The following is a 17348-nucleotide window of genomic DNA, read 5'->3' on the forward strand; positions in this document are numbered from 1 at the left end:
ATAATGAATTAAGACAATGTCAAAAAATAAACTGTTATACAAGAACAAACTCTTTCTCTCGAAAAACTAGTACCATTAAGAATATCCACTAGAGAAAGGAGCAATGCAATACCAAATGATTATATTGTCTTTCTCCAAGAACATGAGGACGACACTGGATTGATGGAAGATGATCCAATCAACTTCCGTCAAATTACGAAAAGTTTAAATTCTCAAAAGTTGATCGATACCATGAATGAGAAGATTAAATCCATGAAAGACAATGATATTCAGGATCTTGTCCTATTGTGAGAAGGTGCGAAACTCATTAGTTGTAAATGAATATTTAAAATCAAGAGGGATTCGAAAGGTAATGTGGAAAAATACAAAATTCGTCTTGTCGCTAAGAGATTTACGCAAAAAGAAAGAATCAACTTTAAAAAAACCTTGTATCCGATCTCTTCAAAGAACTCTTTTAGAATTATCATGACATTAGTGGCTCATTTCAATCTTGAACTATATCAAATTGATGTAAAGACAGCATTTCTCAATGGTGACATTGATGAGACGATTAATATGGTGCAATCAAAAAATTTTGTATCGGCAGATCCAAAGGATATGCTTTGCAAACTTAAAAATTCATTTATGGTCTCAAACAAGTATTTCAACAATGATATTTCAAATTTCATCAAGTGATCATCTCATTTGATTTTAAGATGGATTTAATAGATAATTGTATATACCATAAGTACTGTGGGAGCAAGTATATTTTTCTGGTATTGTACGTTGATGACATTTTATTTGCCAGCAACAATATGGGGTTATTGCATGAAATCAAAATATTTCTAATTAAGAATTTTGAAATGAAAGATCTTGATAATTCATCTTTTGTATTTGACATACAGATATAACGGAATCGCTCTCGAGATATTTTGGAACTATCACAAAAGAGTTATATCGAAAAGATTCTTAAAACATATGGCATGCAAAATTGTAAATCAAGTAACACCCTTGTGATTAAAGGAGACAAATTTAGTCTCGACCAGTGCCCTAAGAATGATTTTGAGGAAAAAAATACAAAAAATTTCTTATGCGTCAGCAGTAGGGAGTTTGATCTATGTTTAAGTTTGTACGCGTTCGAATATTGCGTATATTATTGGGTAGATGTTTAAGCAATTTTGAATTAGATCATTGGAAGTAACCAAACGGGTCTTGTAGTATTTACAAAAAATAAAAGATTACATGCTCACGTATCGAAGATCAGAGAAATTCGAGATCATTGGCTATACTGATTTCGATTATACTGGATGCCAAGAAACTATGAAATCATCATCAGATTATATATATTTATTGGTTGGAGGTGTCATATCTTAGAAGAGTGCTAAACAATCTCTTATAGTATCTTCTATTATAGCCGCAGAGTTTAAAACTTATTATGAGGCGTCCAACCGTAAAATTTGACTGCGAAATTTTGTCACTGAATTACATGTAGTTGATAGTATAGAAAGATCACTCAAATTATTTTGTAATAATAAATCAGCAATTCTATATTTTAATAACAACAGGAGTTCGACAAAATCTAAACATATAGATATCAAATTCCTGACTGTTAAAGAAAGAGAATAGAGTGAACAATTATGGATAGTGCATATCGAGACAAATTTTATGGTTCCGGATCCGTTTACTAAGGGATTGCCACCCAAAATGTTTTATGAGTATACCGCTCGTATGGGTATCATGTTATTAAATAATGTACAGTTTTAGTGGGAGTTTGTTGTTTTAAACACTCTTATGATGCTTTGCAGTTATTAATAATTTAATAATATTTTATGCATAAATAATTTTGAATTTATTTACACTCTAACTTAGATATGGTTTGATCTCTTAAAAATCTAAGGTGGACCAGTTAAAAATAGGCATGTTATGATCATATTATATAAAATTTCTATACTACACATCCACATCATGATTCATGTCGTTCAATTATATCAATATATTTGACCATTGATGGGTCGAGTTACGAAATTATAATAATGGCCGCTTTGATCCTATGTTGATGTAATTGATGGATCGAATTAACTACAGATACATTTTGGTAATGACAGTAAAATTGATCTCATACGGTTAATAATAAAATATAATTATAAAATTACACATATAGTCTAAGTGGGAGATTGTTGGATTTTTAATCCAACGTTGGACTTATATGTGAATAATTATATATTGCAAACTGTCAAATAAGGTTGAGTCTAATTAAAGTAATCAAATATGGTTTGAGCTTAATGTATCTAATAGGGTGTGGGTCTTTAATGTGTAAACATTTAAAGGTATTTTCGATTTTTATGATGGGCTGAAGTAAAACTCCAAAAGATAATAGGAATGTTATCTATAAATAGGGTTATGTTCCCCAAATTGCACGTATTCTTATTGTCTTATTTTCTAGTACCATAAACTAACTCTTTCCTAATATCCCATCGTCAAGAGAGATACTAGAGAGAAACTAAAGAGCTCTCTCAAGAATTGACAAATACATGTTGACCTGAAAGACCACCCCAAAACTTCTAAGAATTCAAGTATCAGTTTGTCAACATGAATCCAGGTACGCTTCCGTAATTTTTCTGTTAATTTATTTTTTAATAATTGCCATATAGATTTTGGGTTTAATAGATGATGATTTTCATCAAAGGTTAAATATAAACAATCACCCTAACATACTCCCTTAGTTAGCATTATAAAGCAATGCCAAGTTCACAATATAATATCAAGTCCGTAGAGAAAGTTCAAAATTCACTCATAGTGCCACGTGTCAGTAAGGAAAGTTGCTACAGTAACTTTGGCCATTTGCTTATCTTATAGTAAGATATTATACTTGTTTTGGTAAGATTTGATTTTTTTTTCTTTTGAAAAGCAGTTTGAATAATTTCGACTCGACTTCCATCACTAATACAATCACTATATACCTCCAAAAACTATAGTAAAAGTGTAATTGAGAGGTCTCAAACAACTTACACTAAAATAAAAAAAAATTATCCAACTATTAGAGCAGGTCAAATGTCTCTCCTTATTGAATACATGCAACCTTGGATGCTATGTATAGATGAAATTGAAGAAAAAATACAATCACTGAATACCTCCAAAAACCATAGTGAGAGCATAAGTGAGAGGTTTCGAATTCAAGATCCCCCACTTAGACTAAAAAAATTTCAAAAAAATTACCCAACTACTATGGTAAGTCAAATATCTCTCCTTACTGAATACATGCAATCTTGGATGTTAGACAGAGATGAAATTTTGAAAGAAGTGAAATCAGTTGATATCACTTTTTGCTTCCATGGTTAATTCTTCCATAAAATATTTTTCAATATCTTTTGTTATTTGAAAAAAAAAGTAATTGGATTAGTTTTGTGTTGTACTCAATCTAGTGTAAATGCACAAATCTTAATTGCTTAGTGTTCACATACCTATAGAAACTTATTGTGAACTTAGACCCGATATAACTGGAATTTAGTTTTTTTGTTTCCTCTTTCTTTATATACCCATTAGTGTCTAATCTAAGTTTTATTTCAGTTAAATCGAACTGTTACAACAACATTTTAGATTAATAATAGAAACTAATTCATGAAATTAAGTAAATTAATAATAGAAACTAATTAATGAAAGTTAAATTCACATTTTTTTAACAAAAGGTTATAAACTTTACAACTTACAAGTAATAAATGAGTATTTTCCCACTAGAATGTAATAGCTGCTGTAGCAAAGTGAAACATCAACTGCATGATAAGCTAAATGAGATCTCTTTGGGGGTTGTGATGCTTTTGGTAAAAAAACATTTTAGATGCTAAAAATACTTTTAAAGTTAGGAGTGGAGATTTTGGTGTTAGCAGCACTTTTAGCAAAAGTTCAAATTTGGTGCTTTTAGAGCAGTTTTTGGGATTTAAAAAGTAAAATATCAAATTTAATCATTTTATCCTATATTATGAGCCGAATAAAGAAATAAACACTTACAAAAATTTTTAAATTACACAATATCAAATACAATAAATATTTATTGAACTATATCTCCAAACAATGTATTTAAAAGTACTTAACCAATTAATAAGTATTTTTATTAAAATCTCTATTAGAAAAGTACTTTTCAATAAATTACCACAACCCCAAACGGGTCTTGAGTTTGGTTGGTATTTATCTCTATTTTGGATCATCTTATTTCAACACTTATTTTCGCACAGTTAAAATTTACAAGAGTCAATGGATACCCATTCTTCACTCGTTAAAACGTACTTGAGGTGTTAGATTTTTGGAAAGCTAAAATTAATTAGTGAAAGTATGTAAATGCAAAGAAAGGTAATGATTGTTAGTGTATGTACATCTATCTATTACTATTACTATATTAAAATTACACTATATTAAAAGTATATACTATATACTATATACTATGTTAAAATAATCTATTACTATATACTATATTAAAAGTATAATGAGTCTTGGCCTCTTAGTTTTTGTTTGCCCATATTATCCCCATCTTTCAATTAGAGTTATTGTATTTTAATTGTGGTAGTAATTAAAACTATGAAACACTTCAAATGATTAAATCTCAATAATAATTATAATTAAAATAAAAACTCCCTACTAAAATGATATAGCAGTCTTTACACTCCATTTCCAATTCTTATGTGCGCCAAAGTTTTTTACTCGAAACAATTTCTTACTCAAAATAGTGTGACCAATTGAATTAGCCACAATTTTAAGATTGTGAAAATTATTAATATAAAAAAATAGATGTTCTTAGAATAAAAGAGAAATATAAGAAGAAAAGAGTCCATATTCATTTAGAGAATTTTGATATGACTATCACTAGATAGATGTATAATTATGTGCTTTCTATCAATTTGAAGAGATACTAAAGGAAAAGCAAAAATAAAAGAATCCAACTATTTCTATCAATAGGATATCAATTGACAACTAAATAGTCAATCTAAGATAATTAATCAGTATAAATCAATTACATTCTTTACAAACCTTAGTAACACTTAGAAAAAATGTAAATAATCCAAATTTAACAATGCACCTCACATTATTCAATTAAAATTCACCAAAAAAATTTAAAAAGTTCAATTGGAAAGATATGAAGTAGAATAATAAATGTTCATGCAAAGTTGGATATAATCACGGTTCATATATTGTATTCCTAAATAATTAATTCATTCCAATTGTCTAATTGAATTTCATTTATCTTAGTAAGGAAAAAATAACATTCAAAATGTTATGGCAAATAACATTCAAAATGTTGATACAATTTTTTTTAATTTATTGATTTCATCAGAAACTTAACTATGGGTTTTATTTTTAGGTTAAAAAAAAAAGGCACATCTAGACTCTGGTTGGTAAAAGAACTTTCGAACGAATAAAAGGAAGGGTGAGTGTAGTAAAAATAATTAGAATGACAAAATCTAACAAGTAAATTTATAGCTAAAGGAGTGGAAACCCAACTCGATGGCCAGCTTAAGTTAAGAGGTAGAGCCAAGAGTTCGTTTCGTTCAACATAGGAAGCCCCCCATGAGGATTGAATCATGAAGATTTGAGCTGCATCCCCGGCACACTTGCTATATCTACTAAGGCTTCATTTCACTTCCCAACTATACCTAATATAAAACCGTTCTATAACAATCAAGACAATAAGAAACAAGAAAAGGGTAGCAATCACTTTGGGACCATCATGGGGGAGGAAGATAGAAAGGTAACCTATGATAGCGGGGAGTTATTCATAGGGCCTTCTCATCAGTTGTAGGGTTTCGTGGCCCGAAATTGATTTGGCTTCGCCAAAAGGCCTCATCTCTAAAGGCCCGGTACCCTTCCAGAAATTGATTTTATGGTTTAAGTACTTACTTTGCTAATAATTATGAATTCTATTTAATAGGTGCACACTTGACATGTATACACGTATTTTGTGTTTAAGAACATCTTTTGTACAATATTAAAAAAATAATATTATGATTTAATGGTAAAAATATTATGAGTATACAACAACTTTGGTGAAACAGAACCATATAAAGAATTGTTTATCAAAATTGAATCCATAATTTATCAAAAAGCTCAAAATAAATTCAAAAAAAAAGAATGCTCAAAATGAATTAAAAAATCAATAGATCAAAGAGGTCATATTTAGATAGTTTTGTAACAACAATTAGTTAAAAACATTAAAAACATAAACTATTCTATTATCAGTTAAACAATCCAATTTCACAAAAAAAATATTATATATAAGAGATATTATATTTTGGTTAATATAATCACGTGCAAAGTATGTGAATTATTTCTAATACATAATAAATTCGATGAAATTTAGATGTGTTAATGAGTATATCAGGCACACCCGTTAAAAAAATCCAATTTATAATCATTATTGGCTATTTCCACTTCCTTGAAGCTACTATTATGGAAGGTAGCTTTGTTATCTAAACTGTGATCAAGATTGAGAGATCTATTAGCTTATATAGAGACATAAAAAAATAAACAACACAGACACACACACACACACACACACACTCTCTCTCTCTTCCTCCCTCTCTCCCTCCCTCTTTCTTCCCCTTCCATGTAGCAATCTTTAAGTTGATTTCTAGATATGGGGAGTTCTAATTTGAAGATATTTTACAAGCATGTTATTTTGAAGGACAAAAACTACATACTAAAAGTAAGGCCCTTTTAAATGTTTTTTGGAAGTTAAAATTCAGATTCCAATATATGTTGCTATGTTGATGTCTTGATGATAGTCTGTCTTTTCCAAACAATCGGAATTGATATTTCTGTTGACATGCAGATAGGAGATACAACGAGCAGAGGTATCTCTAGAGGTCAAAAAAAACAATGGTACTTTTATTCTCAATGGACAAATGTTCCATGTGTAGTAGCATTTTAGCACATAATAAATTGAGATAAACACAATACTAGCGCCATTCCAACTATAGCTACTCAATCAATTACACAAGTTGTATGAATAAAATTGTGAAATATACATTTTATAAAACTAAATTATATTGATTTATGGAGCTATGCAGAGGAGATTTTTTTTTTTAACAAAAGAATCATTTTACTTCTGATATGGAACTGAAGTTTACAGACAAAAGGCCTACCTGAGTACATACCAAAGCTATTATTGTATACATTTTCTTACATAAAGAATGAAGAAGGAGAACAAGGCCAGCAGAACTTATCCAAAGGAATCCTCTACTCTAATGCAAGCTCATAATTCACTTTACTCCTAGAAATCTCACTCCATGACCGCATCACATGCTACACAACATCAACAATAGTGCTCATAACTACCACCGAATTTAAGAATTTCAATTGAAATAAACCAATATTCTTAGCTTTCCACTGCTCATAGACAATCACAAAAAAGACTAGTCGTTTGAACTGATGCTCAAACGAATCTGTTTTCGAATGAAGATCAAGCCATCTAATCTTCTCTTCCCAAATATATTTACCTCTAAAAATTGCACACATCTTCTAAGCCTTTTGCCCAACTACTTGAGACAAATTATAATAAAAGAAAAGATGATCAAAAGATTCATCAGCATCCTAACAGTATATATATTTTGCATTTGCCACCTACATTCACCGTTTAACCAGCCTATCCAAAGTGTTGAGGAAATGAATATTGTTGGTCCTGCAAGAGCTCTATTTATGGACAAAATGTCAAAATGGACTAGATAGTTCAGCTACATATTAGATTGTTGGTTGCCTTCAACAAATAGCACAGGTCACAAATACTACCATATTCGTTCAACTTCTTCAACCTACTCCAGAGACATTTGATCTCTTTGATGACATCATCTTGATGAGTAAAGGCAATGTTAGTGGTTGTTTATATTAACCTTTAATGAAAATCATCACCTATTAGACCCAAAATTTTTATGGTGATGACTGAGAAATAAATCAACAACAAAATTATGGAAGCGTACCTGGATTCATACTGACAACTGGTACTTAAATCCTTAGAGTTTTGGGGTGACCTTCCAAATCAATACTTATTTGCTGATCCCTTGAGAAAGTCCTTTAGTTTCTCTTTGTATTTTCCTTGACAATGGCATATCAAGAAAAAAACTATTTTGTAGTACCAAAAATATGACAATAAGAATACGTATAATCCGGGGATCTGATAGGCTAAAATTTATCTATTTATTTTATTATTATTTTCCCCCTATTACCTGACTTGATGTGGATTAATTGCTGGATTCTACTCATTTTCCTTAATTTACGTATATTTCAGGGAGTAGAACGAAAATATGATAACAGGTGCCAAATTGACAGGAAAAGAATTCAGATGATAAAGCTTGTCCCAGGGGCACTTTTGGAACACGAGATGTCACGCCCATTTTGGTAATTTTCGCAAAGGAATGACTAACGGAGGGCTTCTCCCTCCTGGTGAGCCGCCGCAATAAGAAGGAAGAAAAAGGATAAAAAAGGGGGCTGGCTTAATTCTTAGTTTTTCGTCTTTAGCTTAGAAGAGAAAATTGTTGACTTTTCCCTTGTACTTTACTTTTTGGCTTAAGACATGTACGAATGTGAGGAGGAAGCTTTTTGTCAGCTTTCTTTGACTTTTCCTTCTTGCACCTTGTGAATGATTTTGCTCTGCGGATGCTAGGAACAATAAAGGGCTTCAATTTGTTACCTGTGCCTTACATTTGCTTACTAAGTGTTTGACGAATTGCGGTTCTTGAAATGCATACAATGGCCGTGACTTCTGCTGAAATTTCCCGCGGGCTTAGTTCATCCAATATGAGCTAATCCCCTCGTTCTAGTCAAGAAACGACGGATGCTTTGGGTCACCTGAAAACTGTGAGATCGATTTAATTTAATCTTTCCCTTTTATTTATTGGTATTCGTGTATTCCCTGATTACTATGCTTATGGTTATTTAATTAGTTGATTGTCTTGGATCCAGATAATTAATTGATTTGGTAATCTATTGTCAATTGGGGTATTGAATCCGTAATTGTTTAATTACCTCAAACAGTGACAACTGGCATGATTAGATTTGTGTCATGGGAATACGCGGGCTAATCTAAAATAACCCTGGTAGTGCGTTATTTGGTTAGAATAGGGCTCCTCTAATACGTAAGGCAATTGGGGAATTAAATTCTATGGGCGTACCTAGGATTATTTCTCAATTAGAGCAGTGATTAACGGGCGTACCTTGATCACCGACACAGTAAGGAGGGGTTGACTGCCATCGCTTGTTTGGTAGTTATAACCTATTTATTGATGAATAATTGGAATTGCCTTTGCTTATCGATGATCAATTAGGTGAACCATTGCTGAAGTTATTTCTTGGCTAGATCCTTGATTATCACTTATTAGATTTTAGTAACTTGTTATTTAATTTCTAGTTGGCTATTTTACTTTTACCATTTTATTTTTAGTTGAATTGTTTAAATTGTCACTCCTGATATAAAACACCCCCTTCGTTACTGTGAATTTGGAAAGGAACAATTACTCCCAGTCCCTGTGGATTCGACCCTGCTTACTGCTATCTACAGAAATTACTTTTAGTTTGAGCAGGTTTTATTATTGCACAGGCTGACGACCTGTCAGGATCATAATCCTATTTATACATAACTTTCTTGTTACATTTGGATTTTATTTTAGCCCATCATAGAAATAGAAATTATCTTTAAGTTTCTACACATTAAAGGCCCACATCCTATTAGATATATTAAAAACCAAATTATTATTGATCACTTTAATTTGATTTAACCTTATTTGACAGTCTGCAATGCATAGTTATTCATATATGAGTCCAACGTTATCCAACAGGCAAGATTCTCGATCATGGACCTCGAAGCTACATTCTTGAAGTTTTTGAGAGTTGGGGATTTATGTTTCTCAAAAGAAAAGGAGTAGTCCTACAGGAGGTGGATAAGGAATGTCTTGCATTGGTTTCACTACTTTGCATTTTCTTTCTGAAACTAACTTTTCGAGTTTTTTATAAGTTATTTCAGAAAAGGGGTAGGTATTGGTATGATAGTGAAGAAAGTTATAATTATATTTTTGCTGATATATTTTCAAGAAAATTTGAAGAATCTTTGTATAGGAAGAAGCTAAGTGAACAACTCTCCACACCATTAGTGAAGTACTAGAGCCACGAGGATGCCATGACTTTTGGTGCATATTAACTTCCTAAATGGCAACTTTTTAGAACTTGTATATCAAGAGAATTCTTGCTAATGAAAAATGAGCTCTTTCATCTACAATTTTAATCGATTCAGGTTAGCAAAAACATGCTTAGTTTTCATTCTTTACCATGGCGTAGTTTGCCTATGAAGCTGCATTACTTTTCAACGGCCGTTAAACAATTTGTTTTGCACTATTTTAACCTCTCAACTATATATTATCTCAAACAAGTCCATAAATATCAAAAAGTCAAGTTTAAGCATTTCTATCAATTTTAGCCATCAATGGAGTAAAGGGTAAAATTGATTGAACACAAGAGAGCAACCCAAAAGAGTATTTGCTTAGCCTTAAAAATATTCTCCTTGCACATTTTTGGCCCCTCAACAATATATTGTAACAAACAAGTCCCTCAATTAAAAAAGTGTCACGTTTAAGGACTTACATCCAATTTGTCCATTAGTACCGACGGAACGAGAGGTAAAATTAATCAAACACAAGAAGGTATTAAGAGAAAAACCCTAACAGGTCTTGTAAAGGAAATTGCCTCCTAATTTTAGCAAAGGTCAATGAAGGTTAGGGCTAGAGAAGCCAAAAGGAGAAAGTGCAAGAAGAGAGAAAAATGTAAAAAAGAAAGATGTTAATAAATTCTTGTGTTCAATCAAATTTACCCCTCGTTCCATTAGCATTCTGGCTAAGTTTGACATAAGTTCTTAAATGTGACATTTTTTAGTTGAGGGACTTGTTTGTGGCAATGTATTGTTGAGAAATCAAAAAAGTGCAATTGGAATAGTTTAAGGGTTGGGTGGATATTGTTTTGAGTTGCCTTCTTGTGTTCAATCAATTTTACTCCTCATTCCGTCAGTATTAACTACCAAAAATGACGGAAGTCCTTAAACTTGATTTTTTTTTTTGTTCAGGGGTTTGCTTAAGATCATATATAGTTGAAAGACCAAAGCAGTGCAAAGCAAATAGTTTAGGGATCAGGTGGATAGTTTCCTCCTATTTTAAATTTGGGAGAATATAATGATTCAAAATCAAAATACTGGAGATCGAAAAGTGCAAATTCAACGTTATTGACTAATGCCAATTTGACGTTGGCCATCAATCATCTTTGAATTTCCATTAATTATCATAATGCGCCTAAAATCATAAATTTTAGGGACCAAATTTGCTTTAGACAAAACAATGGGGACCAGTTTAGCATAGAGGCTAAACATTGAGAATCAAAATTGCAATTCTACCTTTGTTTCAAAGTTGAAAAGAGTCGATTAACAATCTAAAACGAGATGATTAGCATGAGATTCTAGGTTCCTAGCCTGTTACATATTGTAACTACATGGAAGAAGAGCAAATTACCTGAACAACCACTAAATTTTTTGAATAGTCGAGTTTTGTCCACTCAACTATTAATAGTATGTTTTGAACCACCAAACTATCAAAAGTGTAAATTTTGACCCATTCCATCTATTTTCACCGTTTACTTTGCTAGGTCTAACTATTAATAGTATGTCTCGTGAAACATACGGACCCCTAAATTTGGTAGAGTTAATGGTGGGATTAGATGGAATGACCCAAAATTTACACGTTTGATAGTTTAGTGGGTAAAAACATACTGTTAATAATTCAGTGATCAAATCTTAAGCTTCGTTTGGATTGATCATTTTTTCAAAAATAAGTTTTTCAAATATAATGTTACAATAATATACAATAACTTAAAAAACATCTGATCCATACAATATATCAAAATTTTCAAAAAAATTTTTACTCAAGTACACTACTACAGTAAAATTTTTTCAAAAATGCTTAAAAAAAAGCTAATCCAAACGAAGCTTTAACTATTTAAAAAGCTCAGCAACTACCCAGGTAATTTGCTCCATGAAAGAAACGAATCCGTGGCGGATTTAAGGTGGGGGCATTGGGGGCACGGGCCCCCACTGCTCCCCCTTAAATTCCTATAGTATCCATAAAATTTTGATATAATCTTAAATGTACCCCCAGAGTTTTCTTATAAAGGAAGTGAAAGAATTACATGGTCTTTTAGATTGGTTCATAAATTAATATTCTAAAAGGATATATGGGTCACAAAGTTCTATTTGCAGTAAGTTAAAAAAAAGCCTTTTCATTTTAACTTGTTTATGAATATTTTTTTTGCTTAAAAAACTAGAAAAAGAGTAGGTAAAAAATTTTAGTGTTACTTTTGCCTCCACTGAGAATTTTTTCTGGCTCTACCACTGAAATGAATGCAGTAAAAGTGGTTTGATCTTCTCTCCAGCTTATGGCAATAAGCTTGATATCATTAAGCGCCCTTTTTTGAATTATAATTGATTGACCATCATATTTTCTAGAATAGGAGCTTTTACAAACTACTTTTGGACATAATTTCTTTTTTTGGGAGAAGAAATAATATTTTCATTTGCATCAATTAAGAAGATCTAGTTACATTTGCCAAAGTATAGGCTTTGGCCATTGCAGTTCTATTAACCTTAACTATTTGAATTGTAGAGAAAAAAATACAAGTAAAAAGGATATCATCTATTATAGAGCGTACTTTTTGAGGCAATTTCTCTGGATCAGTTAGACAATGAAGCATTGAAAAGGAATCAGTCCTTATTTGAGCCGAATAGTAGGAAATAGTGTGAAGCTACCTAATGGACCAAACATGTTAATGCCTCAATCTGCAACATTGTAAGGGCTAAGATTTTCCTGGAATGCTGAAATATCAAATTTCCGCTAGAGTCTTCAATAACACATGCTATTGCTGCATTATGTATATGAGGTCATGTACCAAGATCCTAAGAGAAAGATCCATCGATAATGGATCCAGTTGACAAAACTGGTACTTTGTCCCTTGTTTATCAAAAAATAGCTTGAGATTTCCCTTGTCCACTAGCTTCTTACATGTACTTTGATTTGAAGAGCACAGGTGTTGAGTCTCTTCTTGCTATGGCAATTTCAATCGATACATCACCGTTGTTGTTGCCAAAATATTGTCTAGACTAAATCGTATACCTTCCTACACAAATATATTCCATGCTAGCCAAATATTCCATAATATATCGATCAACAGCACTAAATCCTCATCCTCAGGAGACTTTGTAAACCACTCCTGCAACCATATAGTTAAAGGAACCAGTTCACCAGTTTCAAAATTAAACCCTAGCCATGAGGCTCTCCAAATTCTAATGATGTTTGACATTTCAACAATAAGTGGGAAGTGGATTCTTCCTGTGTACCACATCGAAGACATATTGGGGAAGGACGGAAATTCTTTTTAAATAGAGCCAAATTGGTAGGACAAACATCATGTAACAAGCACCAAACAAAAAACTGGATACACGATGGAATTTGTAACCTCCATAAAAATTTCCAAACATTTTGCGGGATTATTGACCCCTTAGAAAATGAGGATGACGATGGAATTTGGCTCCGTCGAATAGTTGAAGCCAAGTGATACCCCGATTTAACATAATAGACCCCATTCCTTTCTAGTTTCCATATCATGTGATCCTTTCCCCCAGATTGTGGAATATAAATGGTGAGAATTTTATGTACTTCCATGGCAGGGAAAAACAACTTGGTCAGCGACTCTCTCTATTGCCTAGTGGTATCAATCAAATTCACAACTCAAATGTTCGGCGATTGAGGTAAAACAGAGATGCCACGAAGGGGATTTTGACAATCAGGAATCCAGGTATCCTCTAATTTTATTTTTGTTTTGTTCACTACACGCCGCTTCAATCCTAGCTTCAATAAGTCCCTTCCCCACAAGATGCTTTGCCATTCCCAAGTGGCATTAGTTGCACAATGCACACTAAGAAACTAGTTTTGCTGCAATACTTGGATAGAAAAAAATCAACTGAATAGGGTTCCAGGTTGAGATATTATTCTCCAAGCCGCTCTAGCCAATAATGCTCTGTTCATTTCCTTTGTAGATCTCATTCCCAAACCCCCTTTAAACTTGGACATAGTTTAGGTAGACCAAGCTTTCCAATGGATTTCGCATCCTTCAACATCCCCAGTCCAAATAAACCAAGCTATATATTGGTTCAGTGCTACAACAATGCTTCGCGGAATGTGAAACATTGCAATAGTATACTAAGATAGGGCACTTAGAACATGCTTTGCTAACACAACTCGTCCCATAACTAAGAGATTAGATGACCTACATTTTCTAATACGCCTGAAAATTCTTGATTTGAGCTCGACAAACAGTCAAGATTTATTTTGAGAAAAGTCAAGATTGAGCCCTAAGTATCTTCCCACCCCTACAATAGATTGAATATTGAGTAAACTTGAGATGGACATTCTTAGCTTTGTGGGGGTATTTGAGCTAACAACTAAGCTTGACTTTGTAAAGTTGATTTCCTGACCCGATACTTTTTGATATTTATCAAGCTTTTCCTTTAACCTTTCCGTTGCCTCACCGGTAAATTTGAAAAATACCATAGTATTATTTGTGAACATTAAATGAGATAGCAGGGGTCCATCACGACATACTTTTATAAGAAGACATGAATTCCTTTCTGTTAATGCTGTTAAGAGAGAGGACAGAGCCTGTTGACATAGTATAAATAAATAGGGGAATAATAGACAACCTTGTTGAAGGCTACGACCAGGATAAAAGGCTAACAAATAATCTTGATCCAAGAATCTAGAAATCCCATTTTACAAAGCAGAACCATTAAAAATTGCCAAGAAACCCTATCATAAGCTTTATTGATATCCAGCTTTAAGGCAGCCATATATGTTTTCCCTTTCTTTCTATTCCTTAAAAACTCTAGCACCTCATGGGCTATAAGCACATTGTCAGAGATTAACCTACCTAGAACAAATGCATTTTGATATGGAGAAACTAGTTTAGAAATCTTCTTTTGAAGCCGATTGACCAAAATTTTCCCAATGATTTTGTAAAAAATATTACAAAGGCTCATTGGACGAAAATTTGAGATTTTCCTTGGACTAGAACTTTTAGGAATTAGGACAATATTTGTATGATTTCAACCCTTTGAAATCAAACCAGATTGGCAAAACTATAACACTACTCCTGTGACTTCCAGACCAACTAAATCCCAAAAGTGTTTGAAAAATCCTGCCAAAATTCTATCTAGTCCTGACATCTTCCATTTATCCATCTAAAAGACTGCCACTTTGACTTCTCTATAGTAAACTCCTATTGTAAATAACTTTTTTTCTCATCATCTATACAAGTATTTATACAATCCAAAATGTCTTCAAATGGGGTCAAGCCTTCTAAAATTTGAGAAGTCTACATTCACTATGGATCTTTGCCCTCTGTATAGGTCTAAGAAATACTGTAGGAAAAGATTATTGATTTTGTTAGACTTAGTAATCTTGGTACTGTCTTCATTTTGCAAATGAGAATCTGACTTTTAGCTTTTTTTTTTATTTGCCCATTGATGATAATACTTTGTGTTACAATCCCTTTGTGACACCTAACGATTGTTGGACCTTTGAGCCCAATAACCCTGTTTGCAATCCTATAAATGATCCAAATAAAATCTCAAATATTGATCACATTCAATTGCCTTTGGATTGTTGATTTGACCTTGAAGCCACTTTAAGTGCGGTTGTGCTTGGCAAATCTTGTTATCAAGGTTACCATAAGACAATCGATGCCAATGAGTGAGTTGCGTTACGGTAATATGAAGCCTTTCACTTACCCCATGAATTGTATTGCCAATATTTGTGAGCTTTGGATTTCTCCATATCTTGCTAACAATGGCTACTAAATCTTTGACCCAAAAAGATTCAAATTTTAAGAATCTATCCCCAGCTGCTTAGATGTGTATTTTATGTCCAAAATTAGAGGACCACGATCCGAACGCATAATTGGAAGGTTTCAAAGCATGGTGTTAGGGAACGATTGCAGTCATGAATGAGTGGCAAATGTCTTATCTAAGCGTTCAAATGTGACATAAGAGCCTATCCTTGAATTTGTCCAAGTGAACCAAATGTCCAAACATTGCAACTCTGAAAGTCCCAGATCAGACAGAAAGGAATGAAATTGATTAACCCCTCTTGTACATCTTTAAAAAAAGCTTAGCTTATCATGATTATTTAGAATATGATTAAATTCCCTCACAAAGCAAACAGTCGATCACAGGTAAATAATTTGAACTGTACTACTTGCTAAATGGTTTGCTTGTGCTGCAAATTAGGATGGTCATAAATAAGGAGCAGGACTCATTGTAGACCAGAAACCCCTATAACCTATACAACATCCTTGGATATAACTTGAACCATAACTGAGTCATAACATGTTAAACACAGATCACCTCCACCACTAGAAGTTGGAGGTACCATGTTCCAAAATGAAAAATAAGACACATCCAACCAACTAACTAGCCGTGTAGTAGACATTTGTTTCCATAAGAAATAATACATTAAGAGCATAAGAACGGGTCAAATTAGACAAAAATTGAACCGTAAGGGGTTGACCCATTCCTCTATAGTTCTAGCTTAGAATCCTTATGGCTTTTGAGGTAGTTGTTTTGGGACAACCACCTCCAAACCTTAGCTGAGCAATCAAAACAATCCAACAAAAACTTTCCAATGTATAGTCAAGATCCCCAAATGTAGTAGCATTTTCTAGCGGAAATTGATAGATTGTTAAGGATCACCGACTGGATTCGTTCTTGTCCCTAGACAAGATGCCAATATATTAGAAATCCAAACAACATCATTGACGACAAGAGCTAGGTTCTACTTCTACTTGTGCCTTTCTCTTCCTATCAAGAAAAATTGTACTCCCTTCGTCCCAAAATAAGGGACGTTTTTTGGGATTCTAACTTATTATGCACAGTTTAATCAATTTGAATGTGAGACATTTTTTTCCAATTGTGCCCCTTTGACCGATATCAAATCTTAATTGCTGTCTATGGTGATGTGAAAAGAATCTGTGGGTCCATGTAAAATGTAAGCTCTTGCCAAGCACGCGCCTATTTATGGCCATCAAAATTTTTGGTGCTGTCCAAGCACCTTTTTTTGGATGTCTATTTATTGCTTTTGTGGGTTCCATCATACTTGTTTTTTATTTTATCAATGTCTCTTTTGAGGCTACAAATGGAATGTTAGAGAAAAAAATTGTAGTGTGACTCAAATTTTGGGACATGAAAAAAGGTGAACTATGACAATAACAATGGGACGGAGGGAGTATCTTGAATTTGTGAAGTTTCG

Source organism: Coffea arabica, chromosome 1e (assembly GCF_036785885.1).
Source record: "Coffea arabica cultivar ET-39 chromosome 1e, Coffea Arabica ET-39 HiFi, whole genome shotgun sequence".
NCBI classification, from domain to species: domain Eukaryota; kingdom Viridiplantae; phylum Streptophyta; class Magnoliopsida; order Gentianales; family Rubiaceae; genus Coffea; species Coffea arabica.